This window comes from Myotis brandtii, unplaced genomic scaffold, assembly GCF_000412655.1.
Source record: "Myotis brandtii unplaced genomic scaffold, ASM41265v1 scaffold423, whole genome shotgun sequence".
Taxonomy (NCBI): domain Eukaryota; kingdom Metazoa; phylum Chordata; class Mammalia; order Chiroptera; family Vespertilionidae; genus Myotis; species Myotis brandtii.
The window spans coordinates 2,881,228-2,900,594 of NW_005366214.1; positions in this window are offsets into that span (position 1 = coordinate 2,881,228).

The window sequence follows — 19,367 nt, forward strand, 5'->3', positions numbered from 1 at the left end:
CTCAGTAAGCCCTCAAAAAAGGATTGGTATTTTGATTATTACAACTGTATCTTCAGTTGAGCTCCTCAGCTTTATCTTTGGGTGGGAAGCAGAAGTTAAGATCACTAACAACCAGAAGCATTTGCTGGACACCTGGAAATCATTGTGACTCACTGTCTACCAGCAGTGCACTTTGAACAGGAGTGGAATTTTACCTGGTGAGCCACAGAGCGTTACGAGCTTCTCCAAGGGCTAGTAATTGGTTTTACCAATTCTGTAGAAGGAGAGAGTATCTCAGGCACTTACATAAGACAAAGCTCACTGAATCAGAGGAGTAAGAAAGGAACTTTGGCCCTAGCTGGTTTGGCTCAGTGGATAGAGCATTGGCTAAAGGGTCTCAGGTTCGATTCCAGTCAAGGGCACATGCCCAGGTTGCCGGCTCAATCCCCAGTGTGGGGCGTGCAGGAGGCAGCCAATCAATGATTCTCTCTCATCATTGATGTTTCTATCTCTCTCTCCCCTCTCCCTTCTTCTCTGAAATCAATAAAAATACATATATACTTTTAAAAAAAAGGAACTTTGAGCATCTGTCTAGTTTGCTACTGCCTACGCCACCCAGACATGTGAAAATCTGCTTTTGTGCAAACAGCTTCTGGGTTTTACCAATTCTGTCTCTTCTCCTTCCTCCCCCAGGCAGCCCGGCTCTCCCTGGACCCAGTTGGCCTCCAGGAGCCCAGTCTGGCCCGAGTTAGATCCCTGGGCCTCCTTCTGACCCAGGAGCAAAGTGAAGACAATGGTGTTCATCAATCTTTTGCCTTATTTTAAAATGAGATATGACAATAGAGCGCTTTGGCTAGCTTTTGTAGAAATGCTATAAAAGAAAATCTTTCTTGGGTCAGTTTCAAGAATTCAGGGCTTTGTGTTGCTGAGTAATGGTTCAGAACTGACTTGATCTCTTTGTTTTGGCTGCCAAATGCCCCTGGTTGGTTCTAACCACCTGACTGGTTCCTCAACCTCCCCCTCGCCCTTCACGTATTCAGCTTTCTGCAGCTAGAGTAATTTCTCCGCATGACACCCTGAGCGCCCCCATAGCCGGCCATTACCGTCCGGAGTCCAATCTAAGCATAGCCTGACCTTGGAGCTGCCCCAGTGGCTGCTTTCACCTCCTGCACTTGCCGTGAAAGGACATGGGACTCAGGTGGATCCTGGATGACTTCCCTCCAGCCTGTGCCTGGCCAGGGCCTCTTCCCTCCTCACCTAATAGGAAGGGCTTTCCGACCACTTCTTCCATTCTCACCCTCTTCATTCCCCAGAATGCCTGACCGCTCTGCAGTTAACTCACCCTCATAAACATGGGGCTTCTTTGTATGCTTAAGTTCTGGGCTTTTTCTTGCTAGAAAAAAAGAAAGAAACCCTGATTCTAGCTCTTAATCCAAAATGATTCTACCAAGGCCATCAGGGAAGGGAAATGAAATGATGGGGGTTGGGTGGGCAAGTGGGTAGGTAGCAGGGCTATAAGTAGTATCAGTGAGGTTGAGAGTGGCAGGACTCCCCAGTCAGGTTGATGACTGGTGTTTGTCTCCGGGTCAGGAGCCCCTTGTCGGCCAGGCTTGTGTCTGTTTTTAAAAATTAATATTTTATTATTGTACAGATCACACAACTAACTGAGGTTAGAATTCATTTTTGGCCAGTCAGTCTAACAAATGAAATATTTTAATTTTTATTTGTTTTAAGTTTGGGTTCCCCCTGTTCATAGTCTTCCTCAACCATTTTTGAAAAGTAACCCCCTGAGGAAACTTTTTAGACATTTTTTGTTAGTCACCCACCCTCATGGATTTTTAATACCACAGGTATGCTGTAAATTTGTTAGCATACTCTGTGTATATCCGTGCTTTATACATAAAAAGAGTATGGATTTTTTTTTATCTCCCAAATAACCAAGTTTCATTCCTTGGAGACTATTAAGGATGTATGCCTCAGAATAAAGCAGAATCAAACAAAGACAGGCAGGTAGTTTACTTAGGAGATGAGGAACATGCTCATGAGGAGAGTGGAAAGTGAGGTGGAGAAGACAGGAAAGCAGTAGAGTGTGACCTAGGGCTTGTTGCCACTGTGGGCAACTGGGGTCCTCCTGGGACCAGGGTGCAACACCCACCTCTAAGAGATTTCAACCGAGGGGCTGCAACTCTATCCAGCCACTTTCATCAGCCATGGGTGGCGGATGGCTCCCAGGAGGATATCCATTCTCCGGGATTTTGTTTTCTCCCCTGCGTAGGCAGAATGGGCTGTAGAGGACAGAGAGGGTCCTCAGGCAGCAGTCTCAGTTGCTAGCTCAGGTGCATGAAGTAAAGTGGCAAATGCTGGGGAATATTGGGAGAGGGGACTGGCATTTGCTGCATTATTTCTTAAAATAGAGTTTATTTTTTAGAGCAGATTTTGGTTCACAGCAAAATTGAGCAGAAAGTACAGAATTCCTATATATTCCCTATTCCCACTATCAACACCCCCCACCAGAGTGGTGCATTTGTTACAACCGATATGCATACATTGACATATCATTATCACCCAAAGTCTATAGTTGATATTAGATAGTTACATACATCACATCACATAGTTCACTCTTGGTGCCGTACATTCCATGGGTTTTGACAAATGTAGGACATGCATCCACCGTTATAATGTTTTGCAGAATAGTTTCACTTCCCTAACAATCCTCTGTGCTCTGCCAATTCATCCCTCCCTCCCTGATGCATTACTTTTTGTTTCCTTCTGATCTATGTCACCATGTTACACAATTTTTACATAGTTGTAATTACAGCAGGGATATAATTTTGTACTGAGTTTTTTTCACTTGAAGTATTTTTCTGGTTGATACAGTTTTCCATAATTATCACTTTTAAAAACCGCATAATTATGTTTTATATATGTATACCATAACCTTCCAAACCATTCCCCTATGGTCAAGCATTTAGTTTACTATTTCCATTTTTTCTTGCTATTATAAATAAGTGGCTAGAAAAGAAAAATCAGAAGGCGCTCATTAAAACACAATGAAGTGCTAATAGATTGTCTGTATGTGATAGAATTCCAGGCTTTTTATCTGTTCTGCCTATTTTTCTATAATTGCCTTTACAACAGGAAGAATAATGGTCTTCTGTGTTAATTTTGCTAGGCTAACCCCAGTAGTTCCATCAAACATTAATCTAAGTGTTGCTGTAAAGGTATTTTATAGCTGTGCTTAACGTCTGCAATAAGTTAACTCTGGAAAGATTATCCTCAATAATCTGGGTGTACCTGGTGCAATCAGCTGAAAGGCCTTGACTGAGTTTATGTAGAGAAGAAATTCCGCCTTGGACTGCAGCCTCGGCATCTGCCGGAGTCTCCAGCCTGCCCTTCCGGATGGCCTGCCTGTCCTGACAGCCAGGCCTATGGATTTCGGACTTGCCGGGTCAGCTCCCATAGTCCCATAAGCCCATTCCTTGCGATAAACATATATTCCACCCTGGTGGAACTGTTAATGACCCGATGACCTCTCACTGCCCCTCCCCTACTTCTTCAAAAAGGAACTGCAAAGAACAGCTTAGGTGTTGTTTCTTATGATGTACTTTTTTGTCTTCCCAGGATTGAGATTTCTGGATGTGGCATGAACATATTCCATGAACATACACAATGAATATAAGAATGGAATCATTTTGGAAATGAGTATAGTTGAAACTGAATTCTTATACTAATATTACTCATTCCTGTGGCATCTAATGGAATTATTATGTATCTGCAGCTTACTGTTGAGCTTTCCATTCCTTTGATCCAAGAGCATTCAGGGCAGAGTAAGCAATTAAAAATACATGAATACATGGTTGATGAGACATTTTTAGCTTGGCTTTCAGACTTTTGTTGACAAGCTACCTTCTGTTTCTCTATTATTTATATATATCTTTTTATTTAATGACAACTTTTACCAGATTTTTAAAAAATGGTTTATGCCTATTAATTTATTTTAAGTGGAGTAAACTATGAAAATCCCTCTCAGAAAAAAAGAGCCTCCCGTGTTAGTCTTGCTAGATCTACTAAGATCTGGCCAGGATGGCTGCGGATGGTTAGTGTGTAAGATATGCTTTGACAAGTTAAGAAATATGTTTTGACATTTCCAGTAAGACCACTGCTCTACATTTTTTTTAGGTTCCTGTTTGTCTGCTATACACAATAACCTTGGCTTTAAAATTCATTCTCAAAGTATTCCTCTGAGCTGGGAATATCAGTAAGAGTTCTTGACTGCAAATAACACGCTGACTCTGGTTAACTGAAGCAGAGAAGAAATTCACGAGGAGGATATCAGAGAGCTCAGAGAATCAATTGCGGGACCAGAGAATCAGGCTTGGCAAGTAGAAACAGCTAGGTAAGAAGGCCAGACTTATAGCCAAGGTAGCAGGACAGGAAGCGCACCGATACCACTCCTGGCACCATCACCCCTCCCACAAGAATGGATCCCAGACGACCTTTGTGTCTTTGAGTCATTTGCTCCAGATTCAGAGTTCCAGGTGGAATTCTGCTGTATTTGATGGGCAGGCTTAGGTCAAGGCCATTGCTCTGGCTGCTGCAGCTCAGAGAGGCACAGCTTAGAGTGGGGTGAGGCGCAAAATTGAAGGCACTCACTCTCAGAGTCTTTAGTTTTTAAATAATTACCATTTTGATAAAGAATAACTTTTAATTTTAAACATTCAAATTCAGTAAAATATGTCACGCATGAAATGAAATTTGCACATAAAAATATTACAACATGTTGCTTGCAATCTGTTTCATTGTCTTAAATTTTAAACACAAATGAAAACTCCTTATGGTCAAATACAATGGAAATAACTCACAGTCTGCTTCTTTGTCTAGATAATTGCTGTTCTATCATTGTTTATTTCAAACCTGTTTAAATGTAGGATGGATAGTATCATGGGGGAGGGGGTTGGAGACACAAAATGTACCCAAGGGAGCTTGGATGATTCCAACCTGTTACAAACTTACTTTCAAAAGGAACACCTGTGGCTGAGTGTACCTGCATCAGAGGCAACCATTGTAATTGTTTAGAGCTTATAGGGAGGAGTATTTTATCATTGTCACTTTAAATTGTCAGCATTGGTGATAAGTAGCAAACTGGCTTGTTGTCAGTTTCGTTATTGTTTTAGATTTCTCCACAGCAGTGCACCCCCTTATTGCCTGTAGCCTCTCTGGCATCTCTGGCCCATCACCCTGCCATTGTATGCCACTGAGTGGACCATTACACGGCAAGCTGGTAACAGACCTTGAGTCCAGGGAGGAACTCTGGGGTACAGTGGAGGGAAGGAGACTTGATTTGTATCAGGCCCTTCTATTACCTGTTCAAAAGACAAAAATTAAGCAACATGGCTTCTTAGGGGTGTATTAGTTCTAGCCCTTTCTCTTTTTTTAAAAGTATATTTTATTGATTTCAGAGGGGGAGGGAGAGGGATAGAGAGATAGAAACATGAATGATGAGAATCATTGGTCGGCTGCCTCTTACACGCCCCCACCGGGGATCAAGCCGGCAACATGGGCATGTGCCCTGACCGGGAATCGAACCGTGACCTCCCGGTTCACAGGTCGACGCTCCACCACCGAGCCATGCAGGTCAAGCCTCTAGACCAGTGGTTCTCAACCTGTGGGTCGCGACCCCTTTGGGGGTCGAACGACCCTTTCACAGGGGTCGTCTAAGACCATCAGAAAACACATATATAATTACATATTGTTTTTGTGATGAATCACTATGCTTTAATTATGTTCAATTTGTAACAATGAAAATACATCCTGCATATCAGATATTTCCATTACGATTCATAACAACAGCAAAATTACAGTTATGAAGTAGCAACGAAAATAATTTTATGGCTGGGGGTCACCACAACATGAGGGACTGTATTAAAGGGTCGCGGCATTAGGAAGGTTGAGAACCACTGCTCTAGACCTTGTTGCAAAGCCCGGTTTCATGAACCGTGTGGCCCGTGAGCTCCCCCAGCCCAGCGCTGGCCAGCTGCCTCAGAAGTGAATGCCTCTGGCCATGGTGGCAACAGGGGCGGGCGATTGGTCAGTTCAGCTCACATTCATTGCCACTGTGAGAAAGACCAGAAACAGCACTCAGTCTGCCCATGAGAGATGGAAAGCTACCGATTAAAAGCAGATTCTATCCTCAAAGCAAATCTTCCACTAATTAGGCACATTAGTTTTGTGCAAGTTCGGGTGTTAAATAACTTTCACTTCACTCATTTCAGAAGACGGGGCTGATGAGGGCAAGAGGATACGCCCCACATAACGAGAGCCATTGTTCAGTTCTTCAGGAAGGCGGCCCAGTGCAAGGCAGTGAGTTTTTCACCGCTGGACTCGCACCCCAAAAAAGATAATTTTACAAATAGTGTTCTTTTAAAAATATTTTCAACCTCACTAGAAAACATAAAAGATGCCTAACCCCCAGGTGAATAGACATAACGGATTCCCAGATGCGTAGACTTGGCAATAGCTGCTTCACCCTTGAAAGGGGGCTTTGCACTAAGCGCTTCTGACACTAATGTTCATGCTTAAGCAAACACATTACCGAGAGAGAAGAACGGCTCTGTCAGCCTGCCCGGGCTGGGCTGCTCGGCACCATGGGAGCCGCAGCTGCACTGGGTCTCATTCAAACGGGCGCAGGAGACCCAGGCCCCTAGACATACAGGGATGCTCAGTCAGATTCGCACACGCTAGCCTACACATCACACACCATCAGCATCAAACAGCTGACCCCAAGAAGTTCCTGAGGAGATAAAGAAAATGTTGCTGGTTATGAATAAGCCTGAACTCTTTGCATCTCTGGATTCTCTGCCATTCTTTCTCTCTTTTCTGTTGCTTTTACATGAAAATGTTCACATTTGTGAAAAGAGGCCTGTTAGAGAGAGCGGGCGCTATATTTGGGACCATTTCTTAATCTTTTCCACTGTAGCTGGTTCCTTGGAGCATCTGTGTTCACATTAGCATTTCTGTCTGGGGCTATGAATTATGCTGTCAAAAGGAGTTGCAAACTGAGTTTGTTACCTGGATACCCACAAGTATGCTGGTCTGTTTGTATAAATCTGAAAAACCTTCCTTGTCCTTAGGAAACCAGGCCATTCTGCATATTAGGAAAGGGACCGTGAAGCGAAGCTTCCCTTGGTGCTCTGGGCCGTCAGGGGCAGGGTGCCTGGGTAAACAACAGTGGAAGGGAGCCCGGGGTCCGTTCTTGGCGAGGGAGGTTGTATTCCATTCACTAGGAGGTAAACGTCCCTGTGGCCGGAGGCACAGGGTGAGTGTGCCATTGGACATTTCTAAAGTCAAGTTTAAGACCACTTCATGTCTGCCTGCAATCAAAGCCGTCGCTCTTAAAAATCTCCTCCATATGGTGCACACTATCGCACAAAACAGTCCAGCTGTTGAAACACTGGCCAGAAGCAGAGACCAAAGGAGAAGGGCCCAGCAGGCACCGGAGGGCTGGAAGTCTTGCAGCTAAAGTCCTGGACCATCTGCGCACTGAAAGGGCCCTCCAGGAGATTGGCTGAGAGCTGATGATTCAGCCTGCGCTTCTCTCTTCAGGTCAGACTCAAGCATTTGCATCTGACAACCTCTCACACGTGTCATTCTCCCTCTTTTCATAGCCACCCTCCCTCCGCCCCCAAAGAGCTGTCTGTGGGTGAGGGCGGATCCTGTGGAGAACAGGGCCACTGGAGGCACCACGCCCACTTCATCCTTGTGAAGAAGATGCCTCTGGGGCTTCCTGTCCACAGATGCTCCCCCCAGACGGGTGTTGTCAGTTTCCATCACCCAATCCCTCCAGGCCAAGCCTACTGGGATTGGCTCACACAAAAGGGAGGGGAAGAAAGGCAGCCCATGCTGATGGGGCCAGGTGCTTGAGCTCATCATTTTCCTTGCTGCGGGTGCTGCACAGATGTTCTATTGCCAATGCCCCTGCTCACTCACTTCCTGTCACTCTCCTGGCAGCTTGATTTTACCTAGTTCAGGGCATCTCCAAGTATGCCCGTGGTCCATTTACAGGACTGTGGCCGGAGGCACAGGGTGAGTGTGCCATTGGACATTTCTAAAGGCAAGTTTAAGACCACTTCATGTCTGCCTGCAATCAAAGCCGTCACTCTTAAAAATCTCCTCCACATGGTGCACACTATCCCACAAAACAGTCCAGCTGTTGAAACACTGGCTAGAAGCAGGGACCAAAGGAGAAGGGCCCAGCAGGCACCCGCCCCCAAAGAGCTGTCTGTGGGTGAGGGCGGATCCTGTGGAGAACAGGGCCACTGGAGGCACCACGCCCACTTCATCCTTGTGAAGAAGATGCCTCTGGGGCTTCCTGTCCACAGATGCTACCCCCAGACGGGTATTGTCAGTTTCCATCACCCAATCCCTCCAGGCCAAGCCTACTGGGATTGGCTCACACAAAAGGGAGGGGAAGAAAGGCAGCCCATGCTGATGGGGGCCAGGTGCTTGAGCTCATCATTTTCCTTGCTGCGGGTGCTGCACAGATGTTCTATTGCCAATGCCCCTGCTCACTCACTTCCTGTCACTCTCCTGGCAGCTTGATTTTACCTAGTTCAGGACATCTCCAAGTATGCCCGTGGTCCATTTACAGGAACAGCATCCCTAGATGTTTAAATGCAGGTTCAGAATCTCTGGGTGTGAGGCCCACATATTGATTCTTTCAGCAAGTACCTCTGATGATTGTCATGCTCATTAAAGTGTGAGAGACACTGCAGTTCTTCGGCCACTAGCCCCATGTATTTCTTTTATTTCATTTGGTGCTCAGGGAAACGGAATAGAGTTCATCACTCATCGGTTCAGGCATCACTGTAATTATCCATCTACCCTCTTTACTGAGGTGTATATAGTTGACATACAGAAATTGTACATTTTAAAGCATACAATTTGGTAGGTTTTGACATATGTATACACCTGTGAAACTATCACCACGATCAAGATAAACACTGCTCATCCTCATTCTTCTCTAATATAGGTTCCGACTTGAACTTCTATGTATCCTTCCAACCCACCTCCACATGTTAGATATATATTCTTAAAAATATACCATTTGGTGCCATTTATTTTTGTATGTGTTCTCACTTCACAATTAATGGTTCTGGGCTATAGAAGTCTGCTTCTTACCTATTTTGTTCATTATTAAGCTTTGGTGACCCATCTATGCTGCTGTTTGTAAGTCTCCTCTACTACTTCTGGCTAGCGTGTGGCCCATATTGTTTATGTTATAGTTAACTAAACCATCACCTTATTCATAAACATTAGGTTGCCTCTAAGTCCTCACACACACACACACACACACACACACACACACACACACACTCATGCTGTAATGAATGTCCTTTACACTGCAGTATCCTTTTGATCTGCACATTAAAGTTGCACTGGTAACATACTCAGGGCTGAGATGGCATCCGTGACTTTTCTTGGGACCAACTGCTCTGTAGACTGGCTCCTCCAGTTCACACTCTAGCAGTGCGTCTTTGCTATACTTGATGTTATTTAACTTTCTGTGAAGTTAATGCTTTAATTAACCTCTCACTGATGCTTTAATTTGCATTTCTCAGGTTGCTGGTGATGTTACCGAGAGAGAATGGCATTTAGGACCACCATCACCATCTCTTCATATGTGGACTGGCCATTCAGAGATTTCCCCTTCTATGAATTACCTATTCATACCTGGTGCTAATTTTTTTCTATTTTTCCTTGCTAAATTTTTTTCTATTTTCCATGTCTATTTCCTAGATATAGATCCTTTGGTTTGGGATGTTAATAACATCTTTCAGCTTACTATCTACCTATTGATTTTGCAGTATTTTTTGTCATAATAAATCTCTAATTTTGTTTATTGACAAATCCATCAATTTTTCTCCTGCGTATGCTTTTGGGGCTTTCTTTAAGTTATAGATCTCCTCTCAAAAGTCACAGAGATAGTCACCCATATTTTCTTCAGTTACTATAAACTTTTACTGTTAACATTTAGGCCTTTAATACATTTGGAGTTTTTTTATTTTTTAAAAATATATATTTTTTATTGATTTCAGTGAGGAAGGGAGAGGAGAGAGAAATAAAAACATCAATGATGAGAGAGAATCATTGGTTAGCTGCCTCCTGCACGCCCCCCTGGGATCAAGCCCACACACCACCTACACATGTGCCCTGACTGGGAATCAGACCATGACCTCCTGGTTCATAGGTTGATGCTCAACCACTGAGCCACACTGGCCGGGTTTGGGGTTTCTTTAAAATGATTGCCTGAGGGGAAACTGATGGAGCCAATTTTCCTAACACTATCTGTTAATTACTCTATTGCTTCCCCCCCGTGATGTGCCAGACCCTCTCTTATCATATACCAAGATCCCATCTACAGCTACGTCTATCTCTGGGTCCTCTGATCTGCTCCATTAGTCATCTTGCCTTCTTCCCCCTTTCTTTAAGTGTGGCTTTGTGACATACCTTAATATTTAGTAAGACAGATCTCTTTTTTGCTCACATCATTGTATTAGCTGTTTGTGGATGTTTTTTCTTCTATATACATTTTAAAATCAGTTTCTCAAAGTCCCCAAAATTGGAGGGGGGCATTTTACTGGAATTACATTGGATCTGTGGTTTAATATGTGAAGAAGAGATATTCTTAAAATATTAAATTGTCCCATATAATTGATGTATCACTCCATTTATTCAGGCCTCTGTTTATGTCCATTATTGGAATGAAATTTTTCTCCAAAAATAGTCTTGTACATTTATGTTAGATTTTTTACTAGGCAATTAAGAGATTAAAATTTTCCATCCCTGGTTCCTCTGGCTCTTTCTGCTGCTGACTGTTTGCTTGGACTTTTCCTCCAGCCTGGTCTTGTTTTCCCCTTTGATTTCTCTTTGCTTTCCTGGCTTCAGCCTCACTCCTCTGCCTCTTCAGTTCTGCTTTCTTATCCCATCCCCTTTACCTGTGGCTACCTGGTCACCAGCTGTGACCATTTGGATATTCTTTGTTCAGAGGGCTTTAGAGATGTTACCAGAAGAAAGGCATCTCTGACCTATTAGTGAGGCCATGGCTGAAGCAGACTGTACTTATTTGGGAGTAAAACAGGGCCATTGATCTGCTATCCTAGCTTTAGGTCACAGAATGCATATGAAATTGAAGTTGTTCCAAAGTGTATCAGTTAGAAAAAAATGGCGCCTATAATATGAAACTCAAAAAATAATAGTTGCCTAAATAATGAAGGCATGTATGATCTCACATAACAAGAAGGCTGGAGGTAGTTCCATGGTTGGCGCAAAGTTCAATGAGGTCGTTTTGGCATATCCTCGGGCCTTTCCCTCATGGTTGCAAGATAGTTGCCATGGTTCTAAACATCACATCCTCACCCTAGCACTTTTAGGAAGGGATTTGGGGCCGAGGAGGCCAAAAAGACTTCTCATATTTTTCTTTCTTTTCATCAAAGACACAAACCTTTCCCAGAAGCCCCCTAGATGTCTTCTTCTAGCTCACTAGCCAGAATATTGTGGCATAACTACTCTGATCCATTGCTGGCAAAAGGGAATGGGATTGCCATGATTGGTTTAGACCGATTCATAATTTAGTCTCTTGGCTGGACATTTTTCCAACAAAACAAAATCAATGCTCTGATAGCAAAGAACACATGGAGAATGGTTGTTAGGTAGAAAACTAACAAAGATTCCTAATGTGGATGAGAAAAGACTTGCACAAGACCTTCCATGTTCTTCAATCTTAGGGTCCTGAGGTTAGAGCACCTGTTATCCTAGGCACGGGAATGAGCAAAACTGGACAGAACAACACCACCACAAGCACTGCAATGTTGTATGGGAGCAAACGTTAAATGAATGTTCCCACACAAATATGAAGTTGCCAATTTAGTAAAGTGCTATGAAGGACTGGAACAGGAAATGAGGGGAGTATGTAATGAGCGCACCTGTTCTGAAGCAGCAATAATTCCCTCACATCCCAGTGAGAAGATGTAGAAGGGCTAAGAAGGCTGGTGGCCAGGCAGAAGGGGGAGAAGGGTCTATGGGACTAGAGGCAAGAGGCTGAGGCTCTGGAATCCAGTGGTGAGCACCAGCCCATGGAGCCCAAACAGCCAGATGGGACCAAGGATGCATCCATGCTCACCTGCCCAGCGAGCTGACTTCTCTAGCTACTCCACAGCAGAAAGCAGAAGGGGTTGGGTTTAAGGACCCTGCCTCGCCTCTGCTGTCACAGGGTCACTGACCCAGAGACCTCTCTTCATATACCCAGAGACCATCTTGGAGGAAAGAAGCAAAGGCCTGCCATTTAGTCCCAAAGCACTGAGATTCCTAAAGAAATATTTGAGCTCTTAGATCAGTATAAAATGATTGGATTGGACAAAAATGAAGGTTCTGTCCACATTCCTCAGCAGAAGGAGTTGGTGAGGAAAACTAGAGCAGGTTAACTAAAAATTAAACACATTTTTATTGCAACTGAGTTAGTGTGAGTATATGAAAACAAGCATATGGGGAAAGTACTATTGTTGCCTCCGTTTTATAGACAAGGAAGTTGGGGCTCAAATAAGATAAGTAACTTATCCAAGGTCATGTTGCTAACAAGTGGTTGATCTTGAATTTTAACCCAATGTGACTTCAAAACCTCCATGCTTTCAACTACTGACAGGATGCTACTTTATAAGGTTGTAAGTGCAATAAGCACAGATAAACTTTTAGGATTATGTGGAGGAGGAAAAGTGACTTCTAGATATGGAGGGCGGAGAAAGCTTCACAGTGATGGACTCCATCTTTTCCTTTTTAACATACAATCATAGTTAATTGACAGTCCTCTCAGCTCAGTTCAACATATGGATCACTTGTGTCTGTCTTTTTTTCCCTATGGATTTTCAGTCATGTGATCCTGTCTTTTGGAGGACATAGCAAATTTTAATTGAATGCCAGACATTGTGTATATTAAGTTGTAGAGACTTCAGATGAAGTCTTATTTCAGAGAGAATTTACCATCGCCCTGCTGTCCAGACGGAATGGTGGGTGATCAAAATGCTATTCCATTTAGCTATTTGCTGAGTCAAGGCTGACGTACAGCTCTGGTGAGTCTCATTCTTGCACTGGTTTATCTCTGACCTGCATTTTCAACAGAAAACCCAATGTATTCTGCGAGCCCCTCCCCACAGTGGGTGCTAAACTCTAACCTTGGTCTCACAAGAGTGGAAAACTTCACTCTGCTTTTCAGAGGCAGGGTTTCCACTTGCATTTTAAAACCCCCGCTCTGAACAGCCTCAGTATTTGGTGAAGTTCTCAGGGGGAGGCAGTCTGAATGCTCTAGGCCCTCCCAAGTCTTTCACCAAAACGCTGCTGCTCTCTCTCCCTCTGTACCTGCCAGACTTGCACGTGCATCTCGAGCTGGGATGCTCGGCCTCCTGCAAATGCCCTGAGTGTAAAAGTGGCTGCGGAAGCAAATCTTTCTTCTCAAGTTTCCCCTCTCGGATGCCTCAGAACTTCCCGGTTTTCCTTGCCCCAGCAGTTCTCAGCATCCTTCAAAGACATAACTTCTGTGTTTTATTTGGCTTTTCCAATTATTCTGTTGGGAATGCTGATCTGCTGACAGCAACTTCGTCCGCCCAGAAGAGGAAGCAATGGGCCTGGGAAGGGCCATGGATTTGAATACGGGAAGTGACCTGCTCGAAAGAGCAGCCCTGGTCTTCCCGTCACCAAACCCGCTGGTCCTGGCGATCTTTCTCAGGGACGTCATCTATTCCTTCCATTTCTCCTGTAGTTTCCCCTCTAGCTCCTCCTTCACACTTTCCTTTATCAGTTAATACAAAGTTCAGCATCCATCACTCTTCTTCCTCTGCACATTCTTGTAAATCAGCTCTCTGGGCGTCAGCAGCCACCTGTGTGAACGGCCCGAGTCTGTGCCGAGAGCACTGCCCTGTCTCTGGATCTTGTAAATCAGCACTCTGGGCGTCAGCAGCCACCTGTGTGAACGGCCCCGAGTCTGTGCCGAGAGCACTGCCCTGTCTCTGGATCTCACTCTACAGCCACTCACCTATGCCCACCTGGATGAGAGTGAGGACTGATGGACGGAGGAAAGCCATGCGCAACTTCTCCTTAGAGGGGAAGAAGAGGGACAAATAATCTCAAAAGTAGGGGTATTATGTATCTGGGAAAACAGAAATACTGACGCTAAGAATGTGAGAGAGGTTTAGACCAGGAACTGGCCTGCAGAGCACAACTTTTGTGTCTTAAATAAAAGACCTGTTGTGGTTTTTTTTGGTTTTTTTTTTTAGAGAGAGAGAGAGAGAGAGTTTTAGATTCATAGCAAAACAAAGAGGACGGTACAGAGATTTTCCATACACCCCCTTGCCCCCACACATCCATAGCCTCTTCCATGATCAGTCTCTCTCACCAAAGTGATATATTTACTGTAATTGATAAACCTACATTGACATACTATAGTCACCCAAAGTCCATAGTTTATATTAGAGTTCACTCTTGGTGTACATTCTATGGGTGTGAACAAATGTATAATATTATGTACCTCTCGTTATAGCATGTATTTTCACTGTCCTAACAATCCTCTGTGCTCCTCCTGTTCATCTCTCCCCTCGCCTCTGCAGCCCCCACCCCCTGGCAACCATTGATCTTTTTACCTTTCCATAGTTTTGCCTTCCCAGAATGTCATACTGTTAAAATCTTACAGTATGCAGTCTTTTCAAATTAGCTTTTTTCATTAAGTAATATGCCTTTAAGATTCTCCGGAGAATACCGGAAGGAACGGTTACCGACCGAAGGGGAAATCTCGCGAGATGTCAGCCGTGCGTGCTCACGTTCTCACGTGCTCACGCGGTTGACCGTTATTGACCGTTATTTAGCCGTTAAACCGCCCCCTCACCTCGTCACATCACTCCGTCCCGCTGTCGGCGCAGGTGGAGCGGTGTCCCCGCCTTTTCTGAAGTTCGGAGGCCGCCGTTCTGGTCATCCCGACTGACCGCACGAGAGAAGATGGAGAAACAGAAGCCGTTTACCTCGTTCGTTCCGCCGAGGGTGAGCAGCCGCCAGGTATCTGCAGTGAAGCCGCAGACCCTGGGAGGAAAGTCGAATTTCTTCAAGAGTTTCAACAAAGATATTGAAGATGGCACTTGTTTTCCATTTGCAATGACTAATCTCTCCAAACATGGGAAGAACATTGATTCCGATGCTACTTTACAGAAAGTTAACTTTTTGCCCATGCTTGAACAGAATTCAGGGCCAGAGAGCAGACGATATTTAAAATTGATGAAGGAGATTGAAAAGATTAAGAAGTGGAAAGTGAATATACCCTCTGAACGGAAGCAGAAAGAAAATGAGTTGCAAGAAAATAGAAAGATAGTTGAAGCACAGCGGGAAGCCTTTCAAGAACGACAGGTGCGCCCTGGGCGGTCTGGCTCAGCGGATAGAGCGGCCGGCGGAGTGAAGGGTCCCGGGTTCGATTCCAGCCAAGGGCATGTTCCTGGGTCGCAGGCTCGATCCCCAGTCGGGGGCGTGCAGGAGGCAGCCAATCAATGAGATTCTCACTCATCAATGATGTTTCTATCTCTCCCTCTCCCTTCTTTGAAATCAATACAAACATATATTTAAAAAAAGGAAAAAAGAAGATTCCTCCGTGTCTTTTCATGGCGGACAGCTTATTTCTTTTTAGTTGTGAATAAAGTTCCATTGTCTTGATGTACTACAGTTTATTTAGCCATTTACCCACTAAAAGTCATCGTGGTGGCTTCCAAGTGTGACAGTTCAGTGATGACGGTTATGAATAAAGCGGCCGGAAACCTCTGTGTACAGGTTTCTGAAGTTCCCTGATGACATAAGATACGGGGCATCTTTTCATGTACTTATTTGCTATCTGTAGATCTTCCTTGATGAGATATCTGTTAAGGTTTGGGGCTCGTTTTTGAAATCAGATTATTTTCTCTTTGTTGAGCTTTAATATTTCTTTGTATATTTTAATGTTAGTGAAGTCTAGCTTATTATTTCATTCATAGATTGTGCCTTTGGTGTTGTACTTTAAAAAGTAATTGTCATACCCAAGGTCACCTATGTTTTCATCTGCATTACCTTCTAGCATTTTTAGTTTTGCATTTTACATTTATCTCTATAATGCATTTTGATTTTTGTGTGTGTGAAGGGTATAAAATCTGTATCCAGATTTTTTTTTTTTTTGCATGTGGGTGTCCAGTTGTTCTAGTGCCATTTACTGGGAAAACTATTTTTTCTCCTTTGTATTTTCTTTGCTTGTTTTTCAAAGAGCAATTGACTAGATTTATTTGGGTCTATTTCTGGCTTTCTACTCCATTTTGTTGATCTATTTGTCTATTCTTTCATCAATACCACACTGTCTTTTTTTGTTGTTCTTTTTTGCTTTTTAAAAAATTGACTTGAGAGAGATAGAAAAACATCGATTTGTTGTTCCATTTATTTATGCATTCATTGGTTGATTCTTGTATGTGCCCTGACCAGGGATCACACCCACAACCTTGGAATATTGGGTTGATGCTCCAACTGAGATCTGGCCAGGGCTTACTACCACACTGTTTTAACTGCTGTCGCTTCATAGTAAGTTTTTTAGCTGCGTAGTGTCAGTCCTCTAATTTTTCCCCCCTTCAATACTGTGTTGGCAATTCTGGGTCTTTTGCCTCTCCTTATAAATTTTAGAATCCGTTTGTTGGTATCCACAAAATAACTTGCTGGGATTTTGATTAGGATTCTACTGAATCTATAGGTCAAGTGGGGAGACCTGACAACTTGACATTTTTTCCGTTTATGAACAGGCAGTCTCTCTCCATTTATTTAGTGCTTTGATTTCATTCACCAGAGTTTGATAATTTTCCTTATATAGATCTTATGCACATTTTGTTAGATTCATAACTAAATATTTAATTTAGGGGGTGTTATTAAAACTAGTATTATGTTCTTAATTTTAAATCCACTCATTTATTTCTGATACATAGGAAAACAATAGACTTTTGTATATTAACTTTGTATCCTGCAACCTTGTTATCATCACTTATTAGTTGCAGCAATTGTTTTTGTTCATCTTTAGATTGTCTATGTAGATGATCATGTTATCTGTGAATAAAGACAGTTTTATTTCTTCTTTCCCAATACCTTTTACTTCCTTTTTTGGTCTTACTAAATTAGCTACAACTTCTAGTACAGTGTTGAAAAGGAGTGACGGCAGTGAACATCCCTGCCTTCTTCCTGATCTTAGTTGGAAAGTTTTTAGTTTCTCATCCATTAAGTATGATGTTAGTTGTAGGATTTTTGTAGATTTTTTTTTTCAAGTTGAGAAAGTTCCCCTCTATTCCTGGATTGTTGATTTTTAATCACAACAGAGCATACATTTTAAAGCAAAGAAGAGAAAGGAAGTAAAAAATTATAAAAATGTGATTTTCTAGTGAGACTGGTATGAAATCATTTTAAGATTTATAAAGATTTTGAGGACAGTTGTTACAAGGGGAAATGTTTTGTTATAAACTATGACATAAATACCTTGGAAATATAGATATTATAAAGGCAGTATGTCAAATCAGTAGAGAAAATAAAGATTATTTAATAAATAGTGTTGGAATAACTGTTTAGCCATCTGAAAAATAAAATAAAATTATATCCAAACTTAAAAAACTTGAAATCAGGATACATTTTAGATAGATCAACAATTTAAAAGTTAAAAATAAACCATAAATATGTAAAAAAAAAGAGGCCATTGGAGATGACAAACAATAAATTGGGGAAAATGTGTACAGCTAACACCATAGATAAATCACTATATAAAAAGGTCAATAACATGCTAGACAAAAAAGAGTTAGGGCATGAACATCTTATAGAAACAAGTTTACAAATTAAAGGATTCTCAATCTCACTCACATAGAGAGAAATATACAATTTAAAACCATAGTGAGACATCGTTATTCACCTATCACATTCACAAAGGTTAACAACTTCTTTTTAAGAAGTTGGCAACACACTGTATTAGCAAAAGTGTGAAGAAACAGGCACTTTCTACATTACTGATCAGTTTTTTAATTGGTATAATCTCCAAAAGGGGAAATTCGGCAATTTCTGTGAAAATTACAAATGCTCATATCCTCTTATCCAGCATTTCCCCTTCTAGGACTTCAATCTTGATATCAATTTGCTAAATAATGTATTAATTGTGGCACTGTGTGTGATGGAAAACTTTGGACAATAAATATCCACCTATAGAGAAACTGGCTAAAATATGTTTTATTCATACCACCGAGTAGAATGAGATGCAGCTGTAACAGAATCATGGGGCTCTTTTGCACAGGTGCAGAATATCCCGAAGATGTATTGTCAATGTTGAGATGCAGAACACAGTGCGTATAGCATGTTACTCTTCATGTAAAACTTTCCACAACAGAACATATGGGTATACTTATATATTTGGAAATGTCTAAAATAACTCTAGAAGGGCAGAAAAGAAACTAGGACTTGCTTTTCCCTAGGACAGGGCCATGGGTGAGAGGGAAATTTTCTCTATATATCCTTTGCTATCTTTTGAATTTTAAACCACATGACTGTATTTCCTATTAAAAATAAATTACAAAATATCTTTGGAAAAGTAAACACATTTTAAAACCTCAGTGAAGTCAGAAGGGAGTTTGCCAGAGAATGTATTTCCGCAAGGTGGGGGTTGGGTGAGAGCCTGGATGTCTTTTAAAGGACATAGTTGGAGAGTTTTCTCAATAAGGAAAAGAACACAAACATATGCAAAGTCCTCCTCAGATTGTGAGTGTTTCTTCCCAGGCCCATAAAAAACTGTTCTCCTTTGCTGAGTTCACAGAGCCGCACTCATTTCCTGTCTCTCTGCTTCCTGCACTAACTGGTGTCTGACCTAAACGACCTTTACTGTCAACCAGGGTGAGGGTGGTATTACTGAGAAATGCCTGAACTTCTCTTTGAAAGTTTAATGCTGAGTAAGCTGCTCCTACTGAATGTGCATGTGTACTTGTGATGTTTCCTTTAAAATAAAAATAAATGTATTGGGGTGACATTGGTTAATAAAATGATATAGGTTTCAAGTGCACAATTCTATGATACATCATCTGTATATTTCAGTGTGTACTCATCACCCAAAGTCAAATCTTCTTCCATTACCATATATTTGGCTCCCTTTGCTATCCCTTCACCCACACCCTTCTTCTTATATTACACTAGAGGCCCAGTGCATGAGAATTCATGCACTGGAGGGGGGGTGCCTCAGCCCGGCCTGCCCCTCTCACAGTCCGGGAGCCCTCAGGGGCAGGAGGCGACCCAGCGATCAGGGGAAGGCGGCGCCCCATCACCCCTCTGCTGCT